The sequence below is a fragment of the Rousettus aegyptiacus genome, unplaced genomic scaffold, assembly GCF_014176215.1.
Source record: "Rousettus aegyptiacus isolate mRouAeg1 unplaced genomic scaffold, mRouAeg1.p scaffold_m13_p_8, whole genome shotgun sequence".
NCBI classification, from domain to species: Eukaryota; Metazoa; Chordata; class Mammalia; order Chiroptera; family Pteropodidae; genus Rousettus; species Rousettus aegyptiacus.
The window spans coordinates 76,220,259-76,245,182 of NW_023416311.1; the positions used below are offsets into that span (position 1 = coordinate 76,220,259).

Genomic DNA, 24,924 nt, shown 5'->3' on the forward strand with positions numbered 1-24,924 from the left:
AAAATCACTCATCCTCAAGAGAAACTCACTTGACAAAGGTAGGCCTTTATTGGCTGTCTTTCTTTTCCAGCCTCATTTACTTATTCCCCTACTCACTCAAATAGTTATCTCATGGTCTATTTTAGGGGTTCCCAAACTGAGACAGTGGCGTTATGAGCCCAGACTTTTTTCCTAAAAGTCTAGTTTTCAGAACTACTTTTTAATGTTAAGTATCAGCTTTTGGTTTTCTGACATGTGAAGATGATACGGGATTAAATAATGAACTCTGAAACTCAGGAGAGCTCATGGTACAGTTCCAGTCCAACTCTGAAGGCCTAAGAACCACGTCTGAATCCAAGTTACTCGGCCTTTCATTGTATTGCAGTCTTCAATGGATTGGATGGGGCCCACCTACGCTGGGAAGGGCAATATGCTTTACTCAAATACCTATTCATGTGTTAATCTCATCCAGAAACCCCCTCAGAAATATACCCTGAAATAATGTTAAATATATCAACTGCGACCTAGTAAAATTAACTACTGTATTTCTTAATAAGGATTTATACCTTGGTTTTATTGAAAATATAAGATTATTTATAATTACTTTAAAATATTGCGTATATGTTATTTTTTGGCCTATGTGGTGATGGTGAAATTTGGGACATCATTCAGTTGTCAATGTAAGGAATATCCAAATCTGTAGAGACTTTTTAAAGAGTTTATTTGAGCCGAACTGATGATATATGCTGGGGAGTAAGATCTCAAATACCCAAACAGTTTTGCAGTTTCTTTTATGCATTTGAAATTAAGGAGGGAACATGGAGAAGATACAATGAAGGTGGGAGAAAGCAAGGCAGGGATTGGATTACAGAGCAGTTAAGATTATGTGCTCTCTCTCTTGAGGTGGTTGTAGGGAGAGCACCCTTTTCAGTGGTATTACTTGTGGCATTTCAAAGATGTGTTAACCTAGGTGCACAAGAACAATAGGCAGGGCTTGCTTAAAAACCTTTCCCTAACGGAGTTATATGTATGCTTGGGGCATGACGACTCACCATGACCTACCCAGTTAGGAATTTATGATCAGATCACCCTGTGAGCTTACTTTCCATAGAACCCCTATTTTTCATTTACACAGCTATTGAACTAATTATCAAAACTTTTCCTTTGTCTTCCAACATGTGGGCGAGGGCTTTGTGAACTTTCAAGCACCTTGTCATTCCTTAAGTCTCCTTTTAATAGAAGTTTTTGAACTTTGATTTGCATAGGCATCATCTAGGGATATTAGTGAAAATACGGATTCTAGGTATCCATCTTTAGAGATTCTTATTTGGAAGAACTGGACAGGTCCCAGGACTCTGTATTTTTAAGAAGGCCCCTAGATAATTCTAATACCAGGAGTTCGTATTTGTCCTTGGAGAAACACTGACCTATGTCATAGTCATTAACAAGGGTGGGAAATCTGGCTTTACAGGTAGCTTGTGACCTTAGAGTAGTAACATTCAGATTTTTTCTTTTGTCTCATAAGGATTATTTTAAAAACCAAAATATTTTGAACCCATGTTCTTTTGAAGTCTTATACAATGTGCTTGTCATGTAGCTGGCATTCTTGAGCCCTACGATGAAGAGCATATAATAGGTATTTCAGGCCTGACCCCCTGCTCCTGAAAATGCAATTTATTTTGCATCTGACCGACATCATTACGCAGCACTTCAACCTTACTTGATGCAATTTGTTGTTAGGCTGAGAGGCTGTCACCTCTGCTGTGTCCTGACATGCGACTGCTGTGGCTCCCACATTTTCCCCCCTCAGCTTTTGTTCTTCCTCACCTCGAGACTTGTCTATGTATTTTATTGAGACATAATAGAGAAAAATAACTGTTGGGATAATGAGCCTGAAAATTAGTAATCTCCTTTAATAAGCAGTTTTGTTGGGGGTAGTGGTATTCTTTCATGAATATATCTAAGCTGTGGGAAGGAGAACCAATATAAGTGTCATAAAACGTTCTCATTAATCAAATTCTGTATGGAAGATGAAAATTTAATGTCATCACCGATAACTATTATAAGAGTGCTATCACCCATGTCTTTTACCAGTAAAATATCTGTAATGAATTTATTAAACTTTCCTCTTTCTTCTACCTACATAAAAGGTAGATAAGGCACCATGAACCAAGCATGTTGGTTTGTAGGTTTTTAACATTGCCTTCTTAGACAGAGGATAGGGACTGTCATATGAAGATGAGAAAGACAGATTGCTTAGAAATAGCAAGAGATCTATAATAGTTTAAGACTTAGGCTAGTTAGGCTGTAAGTACCATCCATTAGACTTGTGCTATGGTAACCGCCAGCCACATGTAGCTATTTATTTATTTATTTATTATGTGCTTTTTAAATTAAATTTATTAGGATGATATTGGTTAATAAAATTATATAGGTTGCATTCCATTCTTCCAGCCGAGCCGAACATACCTGTGTAAAATGCTGATATTATTGTTTAATTAATCTCTTGGGTTAATGTAATCTTGAGAAAAATTTTATTTAAAAAATTTCTATTTAAAACAGTGTGTTGAGTGGTCCTAGGCCTGTACTGAGTGTGATGCATTTCTGGAATATGAATATGTGTTTTTACCAAATTGAGCTGGTAATTGTTCTTCCTGTAGAGTCCCTGGACTGATAGATAGTAGTGAGTACAACGATTTAATGCCTTTCAAAATTGCTTTACTTTTTGTTTTTAATTGGATTACAAAAATAATTATTTTAAACTAAATTTATAAATTATTGTGCATGTTTTCTGCTTAAGAATATCTGAAAAACTCATATGGAAATGATTTCCACAATTAAAGGATTTTATTTTTTATTTTCTTTGTATTAAGAAAGAAATTCCTGAAATAGCAATATATTAAAATTCAATTAAAATCCTACATGATGAATTTTTGTTTGGACTCTTAAATTTTATCCAAGAATATTAATTTTCTCACTGTATTGTTTCCAAGGCATGCGAATCTATCCTCTACTGAAAACTCCAAATAACAGCTTTTCTATGCGTGTGCCAGAGATTGCAACCTTCAACTTCTAAAATTCCGTCTTTAATAAACACGTCTGGTTCTGAAAAGATACTGAAGGATCTCACCAATAATATATAATTGGGCTATTACTACACTTTCATAAAAACAAGAAGCTACCATTTAAAAATGTAAATATTCCTATTACTATCTCAATTCTCTCCATAATGACGTTTAATGTTTTTAACCCAAATTCAACTATCTGCATCAATACCTATCATATAGATAACAGGTTATTAACATTAACTTAAAAGCCATTTTAACTTGTATTTTAACCAGTATATTTGAATACTACATACAAACTTATCTGCCAATGAGTTAAATGATAATTAGGTAATTTGCATTTAAACTTTTCATATTATATAGTTATTTTTGATGGAAATAATTACATAATGTCTAAGAGTGATTTAGTGATATTTGGGATGATTGATCAAAACACATTGTTACTTTTTTCCTATTTAGAATAATGAAATATAGGCTCTTGGTATCTGGATGTTTATTCTTCTGCACATTTTTCAAGAATGTTCTTGATTTAGATAATGAAGGTTACTTATATATATATTTTGTCAATATGAGTAAAAATGGCTTCCAGTTTTAACATATATTTTTTCTTATTATTTGTGGGATGATATCCTTTATACATATTGATTGTCATTTGCATTTTTCTCATGTCTACTTCTTGTTTGTGTATTATCTCATTTTTATATTGGGATAAGTGTCTTGAAAATCAACGTGTGTAGGAAAATAAATTTCATTCTGAAAAATTTTTTTGACTTACGTATCCCTGTGAAACTATCACCAATATCACAATAATGAGCATATCTTTCATCCCCCAAAGTTTCCTGTGCTCTTTGTAAGTCCTCCCTTTTAAGGGATCAACTTTTCTCAGTCTTGTTAGTAGGAAAGCTATCATTTTCTAGCAGCCGAATCCTTGAAGCCCTCACCTATCATTAATTACAACATATCCTTAGAGTTTTTTTATATGGCATATCTGTAGAGCCCCTTTTGAGAAATATTCAGTAATTTCTGCTCATTCCAGTAAAGAAAACAAAGCTAGATAAACATAGAAAGATGTGGATAGATGTATATATCTGTAAACATTAGTGCGCAGTGAGAAACCGCACACTGCAGAGAACATGATACATTTAGAGTTCCTCCAGAAAGTAAGAACAGTGCCCTCCACTCTCTCATTTTTTCCACGCTGCCCACTTGTGTCCACCTTCCCTTTCTTGATTTTTTTAATGTCCCTTTTGACGACAGTCTTTGTGAACTCTCTTCTTCTGAGTGTGATGCTCATCCTTCCCTCATTTATCTTGTTAGTTCCAACTCAGCCTTTACATATGAGCTCAAATGTCATTTCCTCAAGGAAATCTTCCTGAACTTGTTTTACTTCTTATATCATTGATTATTAATAGCTCTTATCACATGGTGATTTTCATATTTTATATTATTTGATTAATGCTTCTACGTTCTATTAAAATGTAAGCCCCCTTGAGTCAGAGAATGTGTTTGTTTTTGCACACCATTTTATCCTTAGCACACGGTGTGGTGTTCAGCATAAAGATGATCCTTCAGTTTACAATTCACTTTGCTTTAATAACAAATTTGACACGGTTCTGTCTGTACATGCTGCTAAGCTTATTTGAGAGGCACTCTAAAGCTTTGTCTATTTATTTCACTTAGCATTGGGGATTTATTGTTTTTAGTAGAGTTATTATACTCATTTAACCTCAAATTTTTGTAATATAAAATTTTATAAATTCCTAATGGTTGGTTTATAGTGGTTTCTCTCAGATTTGCTGTCGATACAATCTAAGATCAGTGGAGTGATTTATTTATGAACCTTTTGGAGGAAGGGACAGAAGTTTGTCCAGGACTCGGCACCCATGGTGATTTCTTGGACTGTGTATCTTGAAGATCTATCACAAGTATCTCTAGATGGAGCTATTTAACTTTTTCTCTTAGAGACGAAAGCCATAAGGAATGAAATCAAAGGACCATGCCTATGGTATTAGTTTCTAGGATTCTAGGCCACAGCTTTTGAAGACTGCTTAATGCTGGAGATTCCCAACCATGCATGCTGACTTCTTTCTTCTCCTTCTCTTTTTCCTTACCACCAAAACTAGCTGTGCCAGTAAATGCCATGTGTGAGCACATTAATTCTTTCTTTGGTCTGATATAATTTTACATTTTTGCAATTACATTTTTACTTAAATTATCGTTTTTCCTAAAGGTTACAAGGTGTTTCTCTGACCAAACTAGAAAGCATTGTTAGGTGGAATGGCAGACTTAAAGAAATTCTATTGTACTAACAATAGCAGCAACAACAAAAACCCCAGAAATAATCAAAAGGCAGTGAAAAAGAAATGGTTATTTTTTTATTTTTTATTTTAATGATGAGCAACATGGACTTCAGTGGTAGGACAGTACTAATGTCTTAAATAATACTGATAATAGCCCAAATATAGTAGCTCCTACTATATTCTAAGTGCTTTTTATATATTTTTTAATCCTCAGAATGTCTATTTTTTACATATGAGTTATTAAAAATTAAATAGAAGACATCCAGCCTTTGGGCATACTATTTAGTGTGCATCTCAGATGATATACTGAATCTTCACAATAGGTTAATTTTATATTTTACCCTGTATAACCAGATCGAATGCCTCTTCTTTTTTGAAGACATGCCCTGGTTTTTGAACTTGTCTTTCTAAACAGTGCACTCCTGGAAGGCAGAAATAGTGTCCTGTTTATAGTTGTATCCCCAGTATCTAGAACCATCTTATCCAATATGATAGTCACTAGCCATATGTAGCTAATCAAATTTAAATTAATTAAAATTAGATAAAATTAAAAATTCAGTTTCTTAGTTATACAAGGCACATTTTAAATGTTCAGTAGTCAGCACATGTGTTTAATAGTTACCCTATCAGATGAACATTCCATGAACATTTCCATGGCCACAGAAAGTTTTGTTAATACCATTGTTTACAACACTTATTTGTCCGTGAATTAATTCATTAATCGGAATGATCGATATTCATTGAGTGCGTTCTTTGATATAGGCATTGTGTAAACATAGGAGGAGATAGAATGAAAAACACCATGTGACAACAAAAATACAACATGGCATCTCTCCTATTGAATTCTAGCACTTTGTGGAGAAGACAGAAAATAATCAAGCGGAAGTTAGTGGGTACATGCTTATCAATTGAGTGTTTTAGGTTCAGTGTAGAAAGGCTCATTTGGAATGATCTGAGTAGCATTTATTGTCAGTTAGAAGCACATCACAGGGGAACTATTTAACCTGCTCTTTGATCCTGTGGCTTAGGACAGGAGGGTTTCTAAGCAATACAGGCATCAGAGGTAGAAATATGTTGCCTTTTTCCTGCGACCATTAAAGAAATAAGAACTTAGCAGATTTAATAATTTAAAAATTTTGTGCAGTTTTCTAGCTCAAATGTGTATAGATCTAAACCACATTTCCCATTAGAAGTGGGAGGGGAGGGAAGACATTTAACTCAGCAGGAGGATTATTAGTGAGCTGCAGTAGGATTGAATATAAGCAAAATTTCTGCTGGTTTCCTGTTCCCATGATCTTGGGGGCTTTTTATTTCATTTGCTTTCATTATGTTCCTCTTGTTCTTTTAGAAACCCAGTTTAATATATGTTCTGAGATCAAAGTCAGATAGGGAATAATAAAGAAACTTCTTAAAGGATTCTAGACTATTATGTGATGATACTATACTAATTATTTGAGAATCAGTACAGTTATATTGGTAAATACAGAAGACTCACTTCTGCTGTCAGCTGCACAAATGGATAATGCAGCTGTAAATTTTCTGGTAATTGGTGTGATCGTTAGTTTAAGTCATCCCAATTGACTAGATTGTACTCCTTGAGCAAGTGTAGAGGGGTCTTTATGATGATTGCTGTCTCTGGAAAAAACTGCACCTTCAATGGATTTCATCTATATACTGAGGAATGAGACTATAATTGCTGACAAAGGGAGGATGGAGATAAAACAGTCATAGTTTGTTTAAAGAGTGGGCACAAAGGGTACATGAAACTCTGCAAATTGGAAAATGAGAAAGCTTCACTTGAAACAAAGTGATGCAGTTTATTTTAGAAACTTCTGGATTCTAAGAAACAAAGAATAATTCTATAATTGAGGATGAAATGGTTGATGGTAAGTTCTTTTGCCTTCCAGCATTTCAAGCAAGTCAGGGTTTGATCCTGGGCTTTTCCACAACTGCACATAGAGCCTACAGAAGGAAAATAACACAGAATTCAAATGAGACTAGAATTTCTTCTGTTTCAAAATAAGAGTTACTGATTTAAGTAGCTGAAAGTGACTTTTGTTTGGAAATAATTTTTCAATAAATTAATGGCTTCCATGTTTGGCAAAACAGGGTGAGCTGGATTTGATTCTTCAAGCTCATATACAGTTATAATCATTTCTAATTTTTATCCATTTACTTTAAATTTTATACTCTACTTATGGGACATTGTTTAAAGGCAACAAAAGAAACACGAGTAGCAAAATTCCCATTAATAGAGAGCATAATTCTTTTTATCAGGTCCATAAATTGCATCTGATTAAAATTTCTATTTACCATCTGATAATATCTTTAGTACCATAAAAACCAATGTTAAAAAGAAAAGCTATATTTATCTTTCCTCTTTCATTCTTAGCAAATAACACTTTTTGTATCTTCAATGGGTTATTTAATAAGAGGACCTTGCAAATAGGAGTAGGAAAATTTCTCATACCATATTTCAGTAACTAAGCACGGAAATTATAACAAGTAATTCATAATGCAAGAACTCAACATATCATATAATAAAAACAGATTTAGTCTTTTAATGCTAAAACTGTAGCTAATGTTCAATCTGTATATATCTGTTTGGCTCCATTAAACAACATGATAAAGTAAGGCAGTTCAAAGTTTACTTAAATCATAACTGAAGTAGATGCTCTTTGAATTCCCTTTAAAGAGTAAAACTAAAGTGAGTTATATCATACGTATTTTTTAAAATATTAGTATAATCTTTATTGATTATACTAAAAATATTAGTATAATCTTTTATTGTTCTAAAAGATTTTAGATCTTTATTATAACACACAAGTGGATGAAATGACTTTAGCAATTCCTAATAGGATGGGATTTCTACATCATAATTACTCTGAAATGAGTTTATATGTCAGACAAGGTTGTAAAAGAATTTAATAACCTTTTAAGACATTTTCGTTAGTAGTGTTTATTAATAGCTTTTTTTCAAAAAAAGTCTCAAGTCACTAGGAAGTTGGACTTGAGGCTCAACCTACTTGAGAACATTGAAGTCCAATTCCTAGAATCCAAAAGCTATTGTCATTTTGGCCTCTCTGTTCAATGTACACTCCTAGCTCCTTCTATAGCTGTAGCTGGAAATAATCTTGCTTCAAGAAATGATAAGTTATTTTAATTCTAATATTTCTTATATGGTCAAGACATGAGGGAGTGGAAATCTGTAGTTTGCTGTGAACTTTTGTTGTCGCTGGTGCTGATTGGCTCCCAAGCATCCACCCTCTTTCCTATTTAAGAGATTTGTCTCATTGTGGTTGTCGGATTCTTAAATGTCTAGGGTGGAGACACATGATCTATGCTTTATTAGTTGGATTGTTTCTGCTCAGAACTTAGAAATGGTACAAAATTAAAAGATTTATAATTCAAGTGCAGTAGCAATGGAATAATTCACTGGCAGACCAGTGACAGTGACCTATGTAATATCTTAATGCAATATTTCCTGTGGTAGAATCTAGGCTGTCTGGCCTTGTTTGATTTCCACTAGATTTTTAAGCGTTATTTTTAAAGCTTCTCCATAGATTGTGTAAGCTAGTACATAGTTTTCTAATAATTATTTTTGCCTGTTTAAGATAACTGGAGTCAGTTTCTGTTGCTGATAGTTGAGAATCCTGCCTGATACAACCTCATACTCTAGAACTCAGGAAGTAATTTTACTCTTTTCCTCCCTGAAGAGTGAAATGTGACATTGGCATCTCATGGAGATCCTATTTTCTAGGAAACCTTCACTCTGATAAATATGGCATTTCAACTGGTCATTGTGAAAATGGCTCCAAGAAGCCATTTTTCTCAGCTACTCTTGAAGGAAAGATAGAGGATTCTGAAGAGTCGAGTAGAAGAATATGGCCTATGTGTCTGACTCACAACTTCTAATCCACTGTTCTGCCCATCAATGGCTACCATGTGACAGTCTCTGCCTTCCTCTCTGCCTCTCTCCTTCTAGACTAAAGCTGCCTGATAACAAATGGAAAGAACTACTTCCCACTCTCTCAAAGCCATGATATCCCAGGAGGAGGAAGAGGAGCAGTAGGGAGAAAGTGGTTTACTGAACTTTAATCACTGAGAATGAGAGGGGAAGAGCATACTTCTAGTGATTGCAATACCAAAATGAAATGATTATATCAGTATTTTAGTATTTGTGTTAATATGAAAGTATGGATATTAACACTGACATTTAACATGATCTACAATTAGCACTTTAAAAATCAGTATCATGTAATACTTAATATATTTCAAATGTAAAGGCATCAATGAATTTAAAAAATTAAGTAGAAATTTAAAAAATTATAAATGTAAAATTTCTTAAATATTTATTAGCAGATGGGTTTGAACATTATAAGCAGAAGAAATTTTGAAAACTAAAATATTCTAAAAATAAGACTAGATAGACTATGAAAAAACTTAATCGATCATAAAAAATTGGTATATATTATTGAAATAATGATTCTAATATATTAGAATGTTATTTTAAATACACACACATATATGTGGTCTGTACTATTTGATAATGGGATATATTATTTAAACTTTTGAAAAAGTGTGATCTTAAACAACAAAGTGCACCAGTAGTATCATTATTTACTCATGAGTAGAATTTCTTATAAGTTTTTTCAGCTGCTGAAGCAGCCCTTTCTGACTACAGTAGTGGAACAATGATGAAAAGAGTTACAAACTAGTGCTAAATATTTTCCTCTCACATTTTTATCTTAAAATAAGTTCATCTTTTGTTTGATGTTTTTAAGATCTTTTAAAACAACTTTTTTGGGGGTCAGGAACTGCAAACTTTTTATTAAAGTCAAGTTGTAGTTTTGTTTAAAAAGAAGTATTTCGTTTGTACTCAACTTTATTTTTGTTTTGTTTTCTTCATGTGTAGATAGAGATTCTCATGAGGCTTTGCCCCTATCAGTTTCCATACGATCATGTTTGTATTCTACTTGTTCATAAATCTTTGAACTGGACTAAGAATTATTCTTGCAATAGAGGCTTTGCTCTGTGGATTGCTTTTAACCCTCCTGTCTACTCCACTGAAGATGAGGGAAGTTATAGAAGAATACTTATAAAAAGTGTAACTAACTGTTCAATTTGAATTTTAGTGAAGCACGTAACTCTGGGTATATCTCAGGATGTAAATGATTTCTTCAGATTTTTTAAAAGGACAAAATAATGGCATCACATCAAAAGAAGTATGATATTTTAGGAGTTAAAAATAGCATGGTATACCAAAATAAAAAGTTTGCATGCAAAATAGAAAAAAAAAATGATGGTCACAAAGTACCAACAGTTGGGAATCTCATCAGACCCTGGATAGGGGAGGTGGCAGAGAGGGCCGTAGAGTCATGGGCCCATGAAAAACTTTAAACCTACTTATATATTCCCTGGACACTACGACTGACCCATAGAATGAGTCAAACTACCTACCCTGGTCATGCAGAAAAAATTGGGAGTGGGGAGGTGTTTGAAGATGGAAAGCACGTGGTGAAGGATTACATTTCAAAATCACCAAAGGAAGCATAAAAATAAACAATTACCATACTACTCAGTGGACTAACATTTATGCCTAGGATATAGCATTTATGACTCAGGATCAACCAGCGTTTCCAAAAGCCTCCTTGTTAGTTAAGTTTTACACAATATTTTTTGTGTGTATATCAGTGTGTGTGTGTGTGTGTGTGTGTGTGTGTGTGTGTAAAATAATAGCTAAGAGAATTTTTTTTAACTTAGAGAAGGATTTATTGAGATGCTTTGGACTTCATACTTATTATAGAATTAGAACTAGGTTCTTATCACTGTGTATGTATTCGGAGGCTAAGGATGAGATCTATCCTGGAACTTGAAGCACTTATGTAGATCTATTTCTAGAATCATACCATATTCTATTACTTTCAAATTTTTGAAATATTTGTACATCTTTAGTTTATTCCAGTATTTATATATATATATATATATATATATATATATATACATACAGCAGTATTTCCAAGACTGTAATGATATTTATACTTCCCTTCATCATGTCAGATCACTTTTATCAACTCACAATTGTCTACTGATCGTTACCCTTTTTTCTGTTGACTGTTGCTTGGAAGTGAGCGGACCTGCCATTAAACTTGGGCTTTAATATCCAGGGTGACAGTGCACTTTGGAACTTTTGCAGTCTCTCCAGCACATTTACATTTTCCTTGTCTTTATCACCCATTGTGGATTAAATGTTCATCAGAAAACAAAATAATGGCAGGAAGTGAGGCCACTGTGCTGTAAGTGAGTACATTAGTGAGTATCAGTTCATCCTGAAAAGAGCAAAATGTGATGCCTCTATGTTCGATGGACAAAGAATTTATTCTGTTTGTGCCACTGTACCGTTTCAGTGGTCATGAGAACCATACATACATATGGTTAGCTTTATTGCTAATCTTCCAATGGATTTGCATATTTAAATATAAAAATATTTGAGACAAACCACATTTTAATAAGTCAACTGTGTGTATAGGGAGGTGCTTCAAGAGGAACATATGCATTTAAAGCAAGCCAAATATAACTTGCAAATGCCACCCAGTAGAGTGCCCAGATGAATATTTAGTTTCTCTTCACAAGGAATTTTTGAAACCCAGGATCCTCTGGTATAGGAGCATTATTTCTGTTCTGGTTCTAGTCCGGATTTCCCTTTTTCTGTCTTGCTCAATGATAATGACCTTTTGGGGTCGGGGGAAGAGAGGATGAGCAGGCTAGTTCAAGGTAGGAATGGGCTTTAATAATTTTTTTTCTGATCACCTGTTAGTGTCAGGTAGTGTTCTAGGCTTTAAATACCATTGTATATTAAAGAAGGGATAATTCCCAGATTAAGTCCACTTTGTGAACAGATTTCTCTGTTTGGGGGTGGGGACCTGGGAGCCACAGTGCCTCCCAGGCAGCATTGTCCCTGACAAAGTTCAGGATTTTGCTGTTTAACTCCTGTTCACAAATAGTCCACTCTCTAGAGCAAGATACCGACCTTCATACTGCTTGTACATAGATCAAAGAGGCCATATCTTTTTAAAGATGTTACATTCTCAACTTGGAATAGAGTAAACTGAACTCACATAGCTTTAAAATGTCCCCCAGAATGCCTAAAATCTGACAAACAAAAGAACACTTGTTATTCCCTAGCCGTCTGTTAGGACATAAAAAAAGGCTTGCCAAATGAAAAGGCAGCATATGCACCTACAACACATCAAAATTGTTAGAAACCTATGCTTTGCTTTACAGGATGCATTTCCAGCCCAGTCTTGTGCCTGTGTTGTTTTGTTCTTGGTTTCTCTAAGTGTTACAGCAGACGGGAAATCTTTAAATAGCAAGATCTTGTTAAGAACGTTATCGACTTTTTTAGGTCATGGTGTAACATAACGTTTTGAAATAGCACTTTTCTTTAAAAAAAGCATTAAGTCATTAGGTCTTACATTAATCTTTTGGACATTTTAAAGGATACTATGTTTATATTACTAATGCGATATCAAGTGGAAACTGTTTCAGAGACAGACTATATAAGGTGTTGATATGTATTATATGAGCTTCTCAAAATGGCACTTTTAATTTATTCTATTTGAATTTACTTGTGAATAGTATATTTAATTATATTGCCTGTGGAGAAGGGATGTCAAGGAGAAATATAAATTAAAATTACCTGACCAAAAATGTGTGCTTGTTTGTTTTCCTGTTTATTTTTTAGAATGAAAGAGATCTCAAACATGTTTAACAGAGGGATACTGCATTTGTACATTTAAATTTATGTTTTGTACAATTTTAACATATTCCTCACTCTGGGATACCCAGTAATGAATATCATGAGGCCTTGATTACTTCCTTTCAAAATAATAATTTTAAATTATATTATGTAATTTATTCAGTATCTCTTTATTCAACTGGTAAATTATCAGCACATTGGATGCCTTTTGGTAATTTTGCTGTTTATTAATACCTCTGTCTGAGAGACAGTAGGAAAATGTAAAGTTATAAACAACATTCTTTCATTTTCTGTTGTTGTTAGCATTGGCAAGAGATTTCGAAAAGGCTATAACTGACCTCCAACCATCGTCTTGTCCACAGGAGTGGAAGCAGGAGCCTCTTTGAAAATGGGACCAGTGCAGAAGAAGGAAGAGCAGAAAGGAGGAAAGCAGGTGGGTGCTGTCTTCCCTCAGCACTGGGCTTGTTGAGTGTGCAGATCGAATGCTTATGCAGTATGACTTTGGAGGCATTCCTCAACATCTTTCTACACCAAAAAATCTCCATTTACTGGCTGATGCTTGAAACATATTTTAAAGAGTTTTATTTCACAACCAGAAATAAAACTAGAGTCTCTTGGGAATAGTAACAATGATTTAAATGCAGTCCAAAGTACAGATTAATACACCACCAGCATTCTTTCCTTAGGATTGATATTGAAAAAAAGCCTGTTTTAGGAATGAAAGAAGAAAATAAAAGAATGCAGGTATTTTGAGGAATGAGGAAGGAATAACATACAAATCTGGGAGATGAATGGGGTATAGGAAAGAGAGACCAAGGGCAAAGAACTGTTTTCACAATCTGTTCAGGGCCAGCCTCTCCCATCAGCTTAGATGATTGAGAAAGAAAAGGACTTTCCTAGACTTCTGAGTGTCATAAATGTTAGCAATTTCTTTTCAGCCTTAAATTTTAAGGATGTATTTGATGTGTTGATTTTTCTTAAGTTCATTCATTTACCTACCCAGTTCGAAAAGAGAAACTTACTTAGCAAATGTTATATCTTTAAGAAGTCCTACCACCAAGCAAAATTTATGGTTTCTCCTGTTATATTCTCCTCAGACATTGTTTGCATGTATCTCTTAGTATTGTAGATATTGGAAGCAGACTTGCATGTTGGGTAAAAACATGAATTTTAGAAACAGAATTAGTTTTGATTATTGACTTTGTCATCTATAAGTTGTGTGACTTTGGACATATGTCTTATCTCTCCCTCAGTTTTCTTGTCTATAAATTTGTGATAATAATATCATGCCATGAGTTTAATGGGATTAAAAGAAACTATGACTGCAAATCAGTTTGCATCAAGCCTGTCATGTTTTAAGCACTTAGTAAATGAATGGGAACCCTGAGGTTGGTGATGGTGATGGTGGTCATGTTGAATTATAAATTTTTTAACCCATCAAGTATAAAACCTTTAAAATAAGGAATTGTGTCTTGGCTAATTTTATGTGCTTCAAATAGAGAATCAAAATTATACATAGTACAGATATGTGTGTCTAATTAGTTAAGTAGAAAAACTTTAGAATCTTAAATTAATCAGGAAGAGTTTTTTTTTAAACAGATGAAAAATTATAATAATAAAAAAATTAGCAAACAAATGGAGTTGGATTGAGATACATAGCTTCAGTTGCTAATAAAGTGTGAGCAAATAGAGGTCCTTTAGAAACATGATTTATTGATGAGATAACAAAGATTGAATTTGGCAGGTTAATTGACAAGAAGTAGCATTTCTAAGCTGTTTGAAAATGTTTCTTATAAAATAGAATAAGAATTTCTTTGTATATTTTTATTTTATATACTGTTTGTGTCAGCAAATGTTTTAAAATTTTTATTTCATTCAGTAGACATTAAGGAGCACAGTAACAAAAATGGAAAGATTTGGTAAACTTTTTAAAATGATTGGAAATTAAAAGAATTGAGAATGTTTCTCTAAAATAGTGGAAGATTGTAGTGAAAAAGTACTATCAATCTTCATATATGTCTAGAATGGTAATTATGTGTGTTTCAGTCAAGATCTTTTTGGCTGCAGTTGACAATAAATCCAACCCAAGGAAATCTACGAAATAAAGGGATATTTTAGTTTATACAGTTGAAAACTGCATGGAAGTAGCTCGTCATACTTGGCTGGATATTTCTGGACCTAATTACCCTTTTGATCTGCACTTCCTTTTTTACATTGGCCCCATTCCCATGGGCCTGATAGTGGCCAGAAGAGCAGCACCAAGTCTACTGAAACAGCATTTCTCTTGTTCAACATCTCAAAAATAAAGTCCCAGCACGAATTAGATTTTGTGCTCATTCCTGAATTTGTAACTATGATCACGAGAATAATATGAGGCTATGTTTAAATTATAGGCCCACTCCTGGAGATAGTGGCAACTGATCACACCAGATCCAAATGTACTGAGACTTGGTGAGGGGTGATTCTCCAGAGAATAACCTAGGTGCTGTATTCTGAAGAAAGGAAAGAGAGTATATAGCCACTATAACCTGGAAGTTGGAGCCCCGGTATTTTTGTATTGTACCACAGGACAGAACTGGCATCAATTGGAAGAAATAATTGTAAGGCAGACTTTTAGATTAGTAGAAAGAACTAAAAATTTAGAACTCACAAAGAATTAACTCATCTGAAAAGTTAGAGAACTGCCTGTGAAGCTTGTCTTCAAGCCCAGGCTTGGTGACCATCTGTGGTAGACTGGAGTAGATGATCTGTAAGATCTGTTTTCAGTCTGCAGCAGGTTACTAGATTTCTTCTTTTATGTTTGGATGAGATAGAGAGATAATCTGCTAAATCCTTTTGAGGTTAAATATGTAAAATGTTATTTCCAAGGGACTTTCTTCATTGAAAGCACAGGCCAGGAAGAGGGACCTTCCTCAGAAAGCAATGTGCTTCATTGAGAATTTAAATATAGACAACATTGATGTTCACATGATGTGTTTTGACATTTACACTTCAGATATATTTCTCCTTACTTTTGTTTCTTTTTATAAATTTCTTATCTAGGGAATATAAAACTTAATCTCTCTAGTCTCATAACATTTTAACTTTTTCGTGGCCCAAATGCTTATTTAAAATGCAATATAATCTTTTCCACATAAAGGAGGGAACTTGTAAAGGTGATATAAGTTGATTAAGAGTCACTGTTTTGGGTCTTTAAATAGGTTTCTGTTCATAGGGCTATAAATAGGAAATGAAGGAATGGAACCAATAATTACTGAGCATCAATCATGTATCAGGTGCTTTATAAAACTATTTAATCTTCAAAATATAATTAGCTCCATTAATGTGAAAAACTCAAGGTTTAAAAGAGTTTACTTACCTTGCCTGAGTCAAGTTAATTAACAAACTAGAAGACCTTGCCCAAGATCATGCTTCCCCACATCTGACAGAGCCGAGATTCAAATCTGGACCATTTATATCTAAACCCATTCTAACCATGTTGCCTGTCTGGAAAGGATGTGAAAAATACAAGCCTGGTTTCTTCAATTCCTGAGAGTAGTAGAATGTTCATTGTTACTTATTTACTTGATATTTCTGTTGATGTTCAAATGTAGTTCATAAATTGAAAGGATGGTACTACAGGGAAATTAATAAGTGCAGACTACCAAGGCGAAAGCAGAAATCAGAATTGAATCCATAATTCAGTAAAACGTACAGAAAACATTGATAATGCATTTTATAGTTTTGGAAGATAATGACACCATTTCTGTAGGATTCAGTATCTAAAATTATCACCATATATATCTACCCTTCATTGAATAGGAATGACCATATTCCCCTTTTGTTTGAACTTTTAAAAGTGAACTCAAATAAAATTGATACATGGATTCAAAGCCATTTTTCTTCATTAAAAGGAGACAGGGAGTAACTTGATTTGAATTTCAATCTTGCTATGAATTTGCTGCATCAATTTCTAGCCAAAGAATTTATAACAATTAAAAAGGAAAGTACATTGTTGAAAAGCTTTTACTACTTAACATATTGAAGAGTTAATTGTAAAATGATTTCCCTAGAAAGGTTAATTGGCTTTCTTTTCCACAAACAATAAGGTGTGAATATAAAAAGGAAAAAAAAACTTCTGGCGCTCAACTATAAGCTGTAAAGGCTTAAGTTTTAAAAATAAGAGCTGACACGTAAAGTTGTGGTATCATGAAAATAAATTATTCTCCTTTATGAAAATGTTAGTACATAGTTAATTAGAGGAAGGCTTTTGAGAGTTTTTAGGAAACTAGACAAGGAAAATGAAACATCCCAGCACAAATGGAAGAGGTGGTGAGACAGAGATCTTATAAAGTTGTTTCCTTCTTGGCAGCTGTGTGCTTTGGAGTCCGTTAGAGGGATATTTATTTTACATTATATCTGATGCCCAATAAATGAATTGTTGCTTCATTGGAAATCTTAAAGGATATTTAAAAGATTTTATAGCTAGCTGTGGAAAATTAAAAACTTATGAGATCTTGGTTGAAACTTTAAGAACAATCAATAATTCTTACCCGGTCTTAGGTCCGACTATGTGCAATATAGAGGAATAACACATTTCTTACTTTTATTTTGGTGGGGTCAACTATTTAAAAACAGAAAGATAGCATTATGCACTGTGGCCAGGACATAGAGGCAAATGAAGTGTCCTACATTAGATGATTGGATAAAGAAGCTGTGGGACATATATTCAATGGCATGTTACTAAGCCATAAGAAGAGACGAAGAAATACTGCCATTTGGAACAACATGGATGGACCTTCAGATAATCATGCTAAGCAAAATAAGCCGGACAGAAAAAGTTGAAAATCACATGATATCACTTATATGTGGGATATAAACCTAAAAGTAACAAATAAACAGGACAAACAAACAGAGACTCATGGACATGGACTAGTGGTTACCAGAGAGCGGTGGGAAGGAGGATGCAGGGAGGTAGATAGACGGGGTGAAAGGGATCAGATATGTGGTGACAGAAGGAAATCTAACTATGGGCAGTGAACACAATGCAATACATATATATGCCTTACTGCTAAATTGTACACCTGAAACTTACTGAATTTTATTAACCAATGTCACCATAATAAAAAAAAATAGTAACAAATAAATAAATTTAAAAAAATAAATCCAGAAAGACACATGTATCTTCTGAGAAATCAGGGTAAAAACCTAAGCGATACCCCAGGGGATAACAGCAAGAGAACAGGATCCGTACACAGTTCGTGTTCTCTCAGACTGCAAGACCGCATGACCTTGGGCAATTTGATTCACTTTCTCAACTGTAAAATGGAGATATATAAAATAACCACATGGTGGAGTTGGTGTAAGAGTCGAAAGACAACAAATATGAGTGCCGACTAGTAATAGAGATGGAATAGAGTTTTACTCCAACTTGATTGAAGTAACTAAGAGAATTAGACTCGGGGAACAGTGGAGAGAATACTTGACAAAAAAAAAATCTTTTAATATTTATGCTTAATCATTGTTTTGTTAATATACATTAGAGTACATGACTGTAACTTGAATATAACTTATATATAAAACAGCACCAGCTTAAGCGGTGAGAGACCTGGTTCTAGTAATAGCTAACAACTAGCTGTTCAGGTTGTCAGTCACCACCTCTGGACAAGGAGAGTGTTGGCAAGATTAGCTTTAAGATCCTTCTAAGATCCTACTTTTAGTTTTTAAATTATTTTCAAATGACCCTTTAAAATATAAAATTTTATTTTTTAGACCCTCATAGGCTATAAATATTTTATCCATTCACATTTATTTCAAAATATTTGATGAGAACCTAACTTTGTACAAAAGACTTCCCTAGCCTCAGTGCTTATAGAGTTGGCAGTCCTTGTCCTTAAAAATCTTACAGGGAGGATAGTGAAGTATAGGTCTTAAAATAGTAGACAATGACAATATGATACTTCAGAAAAGAGTCACTTCATCCACATATGAAAAAAAGAGGATCATTGTATACATTTACTCATTTACTCATTCTGCACATTTTAAAAAAGTTTTTATTGAATGCCAGGATTATGTCAAGTGCTAAGAACAGAAGAGTGAGCAAGCTACCATTCCTGCTTTCTAGGAACTTAGTCTAGTTATAGAATGGGTCTACGGAGGGAAGTAAATGATTTCCCACTGTTGAAAAGTGAGAAGTGAATTCCCAGCACAGAAAAAGGAGTGAGGTGGCCTTGGAGGAATAAAATGATATGACACTTTGAGGGAACGACAAGTGGTTTGGTTTGGCAGGTGTGTGGTGCAGGTGGTGGGGAGGTAAGAACTGAGGCCGGAGGGAAATGCAAGGACTAGGCTGTGTAAGTCCTTTCTAAGGAGTCTGGGTTTATTCCAAAATGAAGGGAACTACTAATGTATTTTTTAATAAAATTTATTGGGGTGACATTGGTTAATAAAATTATATAAGTTTCAAGTATATAATTCTATAACATGTCATCTGTATATTGCATTGTATATTCACCACCCAAAGTCAAATCTCTTTCCATTAATATATATTTGACCCTCTTTACCTTTATTTGCCCCCCTTTTCCCCCGGTAACCACTAAAATGGTGTCTGTGTCTATGAGTTTTGTTTGTTTGTCTTGTTCATTTGTTGCTTTCAATTTTATATCCCATATATGAATGGAATCATATGGTTCTCAACTTTTTTCTGTCTGACTTATTTCACTTAACATTATACTCTCAAGATCCATCCATGTTGTCATAAATGTCAGTATTTCATCTTCTCTTATGATTGAGTAATATTCCATTGTATATATGCACCACATCCTCTTTATCCAATCATCTATTGAAAGGCACTTTGGTTGTTTTCATGTCTTGGCCACCAGTGAATAATGCTGCAGTGAACACTGAGGTGCCTATATTTTTATGGATAAATGTTGTCAAATTTTGGGGGCAGATACCCAGAAGAGGGATTGTTGGGTCATATGGTAGTTTTATTCTTCATTTTCTGAGAAACTTCTATACTGTTTTCAATAGTGGCTGTACCAATTTACATTCCCACCAGCAGTGTATGAGAGTTCCTTTTTTCCAACAGCTTCTCCAACACTCGTTATTACTTGTCTTATTGATAAGGACCATTCTAACAGGAGTGGGGTATATCTCATTGCGGTTTTGATTTGCATTTCTCTAATAGCTAGTGAAGTTGAGCATCTTTTTTACATGTGTGTCGGTCATTTGTATGTCTTCTTGGGAGAAGTGTCTGTTCAGGTTCTGCCCATTTTTTAATCAGATTGTTTGTATTTTTATTGTTGATTTGTATGAGTTCTTTGTATATTTTGGATTTTAGCCCCTTATCGAAGGCATCGTTTGCAAAGATCTTCTCCCATTCAGAAAGTTGCCTTTATTTTTGATGGTTGCTGCGCAGAAGCTTTTTAGTCTTACTAATGTATTTTAAGCAGGGGAGTAGATCGATGTATAAAATGTGATAAAATTTATAGGCATACATTGGAGGATAGATGGTAGAGTGTTGTGGAGGAAAGTAAATAGACAAGTCTTGAGGCAGTCTGGATATGAGGAAACTGGGTATGCTGTGCTGAGGTCTGAACCAAGGCAGGGGTGTCAGGAATGGAGAGGACAAATAGAGAAGAATAGAAAGATGCTAAACCAGCAGCAATGACAGAATGCTGGGAAGACTGGCTATGAGAGATGAGAGAGAAATAGTATTTAACAGTATCTTCCAACGTCTGACTTAGGTGACTAACAATGCAGAGTAGGATAGGAAATATAGAAGATAAGTTTAGCTTTAAAGATAATATTGCATGAGATTCTGAGTTTTTCAGAGGAATTGTATTTACTTGCTGAAGCGAAAAATTGGATTTACTTTGCTGAAGAAAAATGTTTTGGGATTTCAACCTCCGCAAATGAGCTTTGTGGGGACCCAACCATTTAAGGAGTGGGCAGAAGAAAATGTGCTACCAAAAAACTCAGAAAGAGCTCCTTGGGACATGGGGGAAATTCAGGAGGGATTTGGATCATGAAAGTCACAATGGAAAAGAGCTTCTGGAATGGAGAATGGGCAAACAGTGTTGAGAAATAATGTAAGATGGCAATTTAACAATTTGGGAGTATTTCGATATCGATAAAAAAGGCAGTCTTACTAGCGTCAGGATGGATAAAATATTAAAGTAGACTGAAGAATGAATAGCTCATTAAAAAAAAAGTCCAGCCAGAGTATTGATATGGCGCAGTGTTCAGATGGGGATCATTGGATAGAATGTACAGAGAATGACAGACATGGAGATTAGATTCCAGACTTTTAGAATATTTGTATTGTTTTCCTGGTTCTTTACTATGTCTCTTTAAGATGGAATTATTCAGAACTTTATTTTATTATCTGTGGTTAATGCTATTCAATCTATTCAGCCAACACTTACCAGGTGACATTTTAAAGGCTTCTGCAAGTTCTCTGTAGTGCTTTTGTGTTTCACAATGAATTAGGAAGATTTATGGTCAAAACAATATAAATGGGTATTGAATTGTATAATCCGAGTGAAGTTTACACATCTACTTCTGCGTAAGAGTAACAACACAGCTTTCATATGGGGATTAGACCGAGTTTGTTTAAAGCTATCATAGTATAGCTCAAGAATTTGAAAGATCTTCTGCAGTGTACTCTGACCTAGTTCACATTTATTTATCAATATGTCTTGAACTTTTTCTGGTCTTTTCCTATGGAATGAATTACAGACATGAACCAGCTGTAACATTTCCCTGTGAGTTTGGCTTTAACTTATTGTGTTGATTTCCCACTCAGAAGAACCAAGATTTGTGTGCAATACATTCTTAGTTTTTGAAAACAGGGTGATAACCACTGTGAGGGAAGTCTATGGCCTTCTGATCTAGGAGGTCAGACCAGCAGGAAGTATGTAAATATGAACACCATGCTGAAATTCCAGCTCACTTGACTTGCCAGGAGTTTTCTTCAATCTCTTCCCAGGGACAAGACCATACCCACTTCAAGCTTGTGGATATTTGTTTTTCCTGAACATTATTTTTTCTATTTCAACAATTTTAAGTGTCACATGGCAAAAACTATCTAGCTAAGAAGGCGACTCTTGCTGGATACTTTTTAAAAGAGGGAACCTATTCACTTTTGAATTTTACAATTCTTATCTTTATAAGGAAGATATTCAAATATTAAAAAACTATATTTATATTCAGCTTATCACAGTCATCAAATTGCAGTTAATTCAAAAGTCACCAGTTAAGGGGCCTTTTTGAAAGCTGTGAAAATAACATACATCTACCTAAATGTGTCCTGTTGAAATTTGAGTTATATCTCAGCAAAGACAGACTTGGAGAGAGTTAGCATATGTATTTGCAGCCAAATCTGACAGGATTAGAAAAATTGATAGATTTGCTTTGCTCTGACCAATTCAATTTGGTCAGTGAATTTCTTCTTTTAACTTGTGTGATAATAGTCAACTTTTTTAAGACTCTCATGTACTACTGAAGGAATCTTCCGGAATATTCTGGAAAAGAATTATGATAAAGGAGAGGTCATCACGGTGTTTAGGAATGGTCAAAATATACATCATTAATGATGAGTAGCTCAGGTGGAATTTATCATTAGCAAAGATGAAGTAAATCCCTAGATATTCTCAGAAACCTTTGGTTCATGAAGTCTGTGAGGATGTAACAGGGATGGAGATAGACAACTCTGAGGTGGACAGTGTGTATCATAGTGAGAGGAAGTATGAGTAGCTTCATTCTATTTTTTAAAATGTTGCTAGTTATTACACTTTGGGGGGTAGGTTAAAGGTAGCAAGACAGCTGGAAAAATGAAGATGTAATGTAAATCAATTATTTTCTCATTACTTATCACTTCTTTATAATTTGATCAGTTGTAGTTATGTTTACCTTGAGAGCTTGTCACTATTTGCTTTGAAAAATGGATTCAGTTTACAGATTGGTTTTGGCATGAAATTAGTGCAATTTTATAATTAAGAATGATCTATTCCACCCCTCAGTTTTATTGATGAGGAAATTGAGGTCCAGGGAGACTAGTCCAGGGACACACAAAAGTCTATTGGCAGAAGATGTAACAAATTGGTATTCTGATTCCATCTAGTACTCTTTCCACTGTTTCTTATTGCCATGCACCCAAAATGGTGTGTGTGTGTGTGATTTGCCACAAAGTTGGACAGAGTGTTTATATGCTCCAAGACACTTGTGCATGGGTTGAAATAAGATACTTTGTTTCTATTGTAGCTAAGATTATGACATTGTGGAATAGCTCTACTGAGTGTAAATGAAAGAAAATGGTATAGTAAGATCGAACATTGTGTGTTAGCGTACACACATGCATGTATTTGTATGGGATGGGAAGGCGTGGTGGGCAGAATAATGGCTCTCACAGATGTTCATGCCTTAATCCTCAGAATGTGTGAATATGTGTGTTACTTTATGTGGCAAAAGGGACTTTGCAGATGTGGTTAAGGTTAGACATCGGGAAGGGGAGATCATCCTGGGTTATTTTGCTTGTTCCCATATAATCACTTAAGTTCTTAAAAACAGAAGATTTCCTTGCTGCAGAAAGCAAAAAAGCAGCATAAGAAGGATTCAACCTGCAGTTATTGGCTTTGAAGATGGAGGAGTGGTCATGAGTTTGGAATGTTGGTGGCCTCTAGAAGATGGAAAAGACAAGGGAACAAATTCTCCCCTGGAGCCTCCAGAAATTAATGCAGCCCAGCTAGTACCTTGATTTCAGCCCAGTAATATCCCTGTTGAACTCTTACCTACAGAACTTCCTTCTTTCCTTCCTTCCTTCCTTCCTTCCTTCCTTCCTTCCTTCCTTCCTTCCTTCCTTCCTTCCTTCCTTCTCTCTTTTTAAAAACAACTAGAGTTTGGCATAAGTACAATGTATTGTCTATTTGTTTATCTCAATGTTGAGAATGAGAAAATTTTTTACTGAGACTATATTCTTAGCTCATTAGAAACTGGCAAAAATAGCCTGTGATCATATAGTTTATTAGAATTTTCATCATGATGCATTTTCTATTAACCCATAGATAAAAAGGAAACAGTTTTATAAACGTTAGTGAGAATGTAGAGAAAGGGAACCCTCATGCTCTATTGGTAGAATTGTATACTACTGCAGCCACTATGAAAACAGTATGGAGGTTCCTCAAAAAATTAAATGACTCAGAAATTCCACTTCTAGGTATCTATACAAAGAAATCCAAAACACTAATTTTAAAATATATATGCACCCCTATGTTCATTGAAGTATTGTTTACAGTAGCCAAGATATGGAAGCGACCTATGTCCCTTGACAGACAAATGGATAAAGAAAATGTGGTACTCGTATATAATGGAATATTTCTCAGCCATAAATAAAGAATGAAATCTTCCTATCTGTGACAACGTGGCTGGACCTAGAGAGTATTATGCTAAATGAAATAAGTCAGAGAAAGAAAAATACTGTGTGATTTCGCTTATATGTAGAATCTAAAAATAACAAAATGTACAAACAAAACAGAAATAAACTCATAGATACAGAAAACAAATTGATGGTCAATGGGAGGGAGTTGGGGGATGAGTGAAAAAAGGTGAAAGGGATTACAAAGTACAAAATTGTAGTTACAAAGTAGTCATGGGGGTATAAAATACAGTACAGGGAATGTAGTAAAGTGCCAGAAGGATACTAGACTTATCTGAGTGATCACTTCATAAGGTATATACATGTCTAATCACTATGTTGTATACCTGAAACTCATATAATATTGTATGTCAACTATAACTGAAAAATAAATTTTCCAAAAAGTAAGCAGTTTTAAATTATATA

At 34.4% G+C, this 24,924-nt stretch overlaps 1 protein-coding gene across 1 annotated transcript in view; it reads left to right on the top strand.

Moving 5' to 3' along the window:
• The window catches only part of HTR1A (5-hydroxytryptamine receptor 1A), a 400,825-nt gene that overhangs the window by 89,482 nt on the left and 286,419 nt on the right, over window positions 1–24,924 (top strand). The window contains exon 5 of the mRNA XM_036225644.1: window positions 13,466–13,536. The gene's annotated coding sequence lies outside the window, so the exon portion shown is untranslated. The remainder of the gene's footprint in view (window positions 1–13,465; window positions 13,537–24,924) is intronic.